Raw genomic sequence first — 5,000 nt, forward strand, 5'->3', positions numbered from 1 at the left:
CCCCACTGCCTCACCTCTCTCTCCCCACCTGCCCCCCACCACCTCTCCCCCACTGCCTCACCTCTCTCTCTCCCCACCTGCCCCCCACCACCTCTCCCCCACTGCCTCACCTCTCTGTCTCCCCACTGACTCACCTCTCTGTCTCCCCACCTGCCCCCCACCACCTCTCCCCACTGCCTCACCTCTCTGTCTCCCCACCTGCCCCCCACCACCTCTCCCACCCCCGGTTTGAGGAAATGATGCCATCTCCTCCAGAAAGTGACAGACACACCGGTCGACTGTCCCCACCACAGACCATACTACTCTGGGTTGATCTGGCTGACTGGTGGGGTTTGTCTGGAAGTCTATACTATACACGATGTGTGTGTGTGTGTGTTTGAGTGGTTTCTGTCTGAAGAGATGAGTGTGTGTGTGACTATCACTATGTTGTGTTTGTGTGTGTATATTGGCAGGACTGTTACCAGACTGATCCATGCAAATATCCAATCTCCTTCCCAAATTGCACCCTATTCCCTATATAGTGTACTACGTTTGGTAGTGAACTATATAGGGAATGGGATGCTGTCATTGTAACTACCTTCTGTTGTTAAACTGATCATTGGATTGAATGAGTTTTCTTCTTTGTTTTTGTTGTTGAAAAAAACCTTTTAGTTCTAATAATGTACATTTGGTTGTTTTCTCTGCTCTGTTGGCTCGCCTTCCGTTACTAGGCAACCGATCCATCGATGTCGTCTGACATGAACGAACGATCCGAGACAACCTCCTCTGAGTTTAATAAATCAGACATGGAATGTATTTTTCTCTCGGATTCAGAAAAAAATACGAAAATGAAAGAAATGCAGACAAAAACAAGCAAAGTGTTTCCTGGTGACTGAATGTTTATGTGGGAGCTAAAACCTTTTTTACTTTCTTCACGGTTTGAATATGTCCTATTTCTCTCTCTTTTTATCCTGAGAATACATTTACCCTAGCCTCATACGACCATCCTGGTATCACAAGCTTACAATCTGTTTTGCTACACGGATGAAGTGAAGTGAGAGCTCAGAGGTCAGGATGGTCGTATGAGGCTACATTCACACAGGCCGATAAGGACAGTATGGCAGCCATTTTGAGAAGTGGCTACATACGTAGGCTACGTTTACAAGCTAGCTGTATTCTCAACAGTGGTGACGTTCAGCATTAACAGACTCATGGAGCCGGGGTGAAGTTTCCCCTAAATGCTGATCCTGGGTCAGCTTAGCATTTTCCTCACTAATGGTTAAGGTTATGATTGGGGGAGGGGAAGCTGATCCTAGATCTGTACCTAGGGGAAGCTTCACCCCGGCGCTAGTTGTTCTATAAGGCCACAAAAGCTGTTTTCGGGTAACGTTGCACAACATTTGTGATCTTGAAGGAAGCCCTGCACAAGAGATTTCTCTGAGGATCCTTGTATTGAAGATTGATAAAAAAAAAAAATGATGCAACTCTCTCTTTTCTCTCTCTTTATTTGAAGGTAGGCTTCTCTCTTCCTCCCTAACTCCTGTAGCTAGTAGTATTATCTGTCTGTTTGTCTTTTAAAATAAAAGTTGGGTTCCTACTACTCAGTTCCTATGGTGTCCCTGCTTTGTTAAGGACAAGACAGACCGCTCAGACCAATGCTACAAATAACCTCTGACCTCAGAATGTTGACCGTTTTATTTTCTGTTCATTTCCTCACGATTTTCCGTGTTAAATCGTCGCTGTTCGTCGACGCCCAGCAGGTGATCTACTGCGCACCGCCAACGTTCCTTATGGTGTCTTGTCTGTTATGACAGCCAACACGGATTGACAAAAATGTTGAGGTTTATTTAATGAAGCCTAAATTGGCATTAATATGAAGTGTTGTGGTTTGTATATGGAGACCTTTGCCTGTCACCATTAATAAGACTCGTTATGACTATTCAGACACAGATAAGAGGTTCATACCAGCACCATTAATAAGACTCGTTATGACTATTCAGACACAGAGAAGAGGATCGTACCAGCACCATTAATAAGACTCGTTATGGCTATTCAGACACAGAGAAGTGGTTCATACCAGCACCATTAATAAGACTCGTTATGACTATTCAGACACAGAAGTGGATCATACCAGCACCATTAATAAGACTCGTTATGACTATTCAGACACAGAGAAGTGGTTCATACCAGCACCATTAATAAGACTCGTTATGACTATTCAGACACAGAGAAGAGGATCATACCAGCACCATTAATAAGACTCGTTATGACTATTCAGACACAGAGTAGTGGTTCATACCAGCACCATTCTAACCTTCCATTTTATTTTTCATCAAGACACGGTGTGGTGATATTTTCTCATCCCTACAAACCTTTATCTACTAGTCGTGTTGCCCTTTTGTGTCGTGGTTTTAGGGTTGATGTACAGAGTCTAACAGGACTGTAGAGAGTAGTGGGTAGAGAGGGAGAGATGTGTATAGGATGTGTTATGGTAGTTTTAGGGTTGATGTACAGTATGATTCTAACAGGACTGTAGAGAGTAGTGGGTAGAGAGGGAGAGATGTGTATAGGATGTGTTATGGTAGTTTTAGGGTTGATGTACAGATTCTAACAGGACTGTAGAGAGTAGTGGGTAGAGAGGGAGAGATGTGTATAGGATGTATTATGGTAGTTTTAGGGTTGATGTACAGAGTCTAACAGGACTGTAGAGAGTAGTGGGTAGAGAGGGAGAGATGTGTATAGGATGTGTTATGGTAGTGTTAGGGTTGATGTACAGTATGAGTCTAACAGGACTGTAGAGAGTAGTGGGTAGAGAGGGAGAGATGTGTATAGGATGTGTTATGGTAGTTTTAGGGTTGATGTATGAGTAACAGGACTGTAGAGAGTAGTGGGTAGAGAGGGAGAGATGTGTATAGGATGTGTTATGGTAGTTTTAGGGTTGATGTATGAGTCTAACAGGACTGTAGAGAGTAGTGGGTAGAGGGAGAGATGTGTATAGGATGTGTTATGGTAGTTTTAGGGTTGATGTATGAGTCTAACAGGACTGTAGAGAGTAGTGGGTAGAGAGGGAGAGATGTGTATAGGATGTGTTATGGTAGTTTTAGGGTTGATGTACAGTATGATTCTAACAGGACTGTAGAGAGGGAGAGATGTGTATAGGATGTGTTATGGTAGTTTTAGGGTTGATGTACAGTATGAGTCTAACAGGACTGTAGAGAGTAGTGGGTAGAGAGGGAGAGATGTGTATAGGATGTGTTATGGTAGTTTTAGGGTTGATGTACAGTATGATTCTAACAGGACTGTAGAGAGTAGTGGGTAGAGAGGGAGAGATGTGTATAGGATGTGTTATGGTAGTGTTAGGGTTGATGTATGAGTCTAACAGGACTGTAGAGAGTAGTGGGTAGAGAGGGAGAGATGTGTATAGGATGTGTTATGGTAGTGTTAGGGTTGATGTATGAGTCTAACAGGACTGTAGAGAGTAGTGGGTAGAGAGGGAGAGATGTGTATGGGATGTGTCATCTTTGAACAAACCCTTCTTTCGGGGTGTAATATTTTACACATTCTCATTCAAAACAAATGACAACTTCCTCTGTGATTGTGTGTTACATTTCCTGTCTCTGGTATGCGTACCAGCTCTTAGATTTATGAGTCGTTGCAAATCGGCCCCTGGAGCATTTTGGGTTTGATAGGAGATGGAGAATTGTGTGGGTGTGTGTGAATCGTGTCGTGTGTGTGTGTGGTAGGAGACTTTTGCTCATGTCATTTTGTAAACCTGGGTCATTTTTGTAGTTGAGAGACAGAACAATGCCCTCATCCACCCCTACATAGTGTGGCCACTGTGAGCCCTCATCCACCCCTACATAGTGTGGCCACTGTGAGCCCTCATCCACACCTACATAGTGTGGCCACTGTGAGCCCTCATCCATCCCTACACAATGTGGCCACTGTGAGCCCTCATCCACCCCTACACAGTGTGGCCACTGTGAGCCCTCATCCACCCCTACACAATGTGGCCACTATGAGCCCTCATCCACCCCTACACAATGTGGCCACTGTGAGCCCTCATCCACCCCTACACAATGTGGCCACTGTGAGCCCTCATCCACCCCTACACAATGTGGCCACTGTGAGCCCTCATCCACCCCTACACAATGTGGCCACTATGAGCCCTCATAAATACTATGGAATCTCTCACTTCATATATTTAGTTGATGTTTAGCTTATTGGGTATTCAACACCACATGTCATGAAAATACTTTGTTACTAAAACATATTCCAATAAATGTACGCCCCTTGAATTCATGTATGCTTTTATTAATGTCCCAAATGACAGGCTATTCCCTATGTAGTGCACCCTATTCCCTAGTTTAAACCAACGCCCGACCCCCTAGTGTGGTGACTCCCTGTGGTTCCTATGGTTTCTTTCCTGTTTTAGTTACACTACAAAATGACATTGAGAGTTAAAGCCTCTTAACAATGGTCTCTGGAAAAGATGCTGCTTGCTAGATTACACAATCTCTCTCTCCTCTTCTCTTTCTCCCTCTCTCCTCGCTCGCTTTCCTCCATTTACCCTTCTGTTTCTCTCTCCTCTTCTCTTTCTCCCTCTCTCCTCGCTCGCTTTCCTCCATTTACCCTTCTGTTTCTCTCTCCTCTTCTCTTTCTCCCTCTCTCCTCGCTCGCTTTCCTCCATTTACCCTTCTGTTTCTCTCTCCTCTTCTCTCTCTCTTCTTCTCTCTCTCCTCCAATCTTTCCCTCCCTCTGTCCTTCCCATGGTGAAGGTAATTAGTTGTTACACTGATAAACTTTGTCCTCTAGCACTTTTCCTAATGATGTTACACACACACACACACACACACACACACACACACACACACACACACACACACACACACACACACACAGCTTTGCAAACAGACCTGTTCAGTTTGTATAACCGCAAAGGACAAAAACTATTTCTAAACACAAAATGTAATCTCTAAGGCAAAAAATAAGTAGTTTCTCTCTCTCTCTCTCTCCCCTCC

This window comes from Salmo salar, chromosome ssa12 (genome assembly GCF_905237065.1).
Source record: "Salmo salar chromosome ssa12, Ssal_v3.1, whole genome shotgun sequence".
In the NCBI taxonomy this organism is placed as follows: Eukaryota; Metazoa; Chordata; class Actinopteri; order Salmoniformes; family Salmonidae; genus Salmo; species Salmo salar.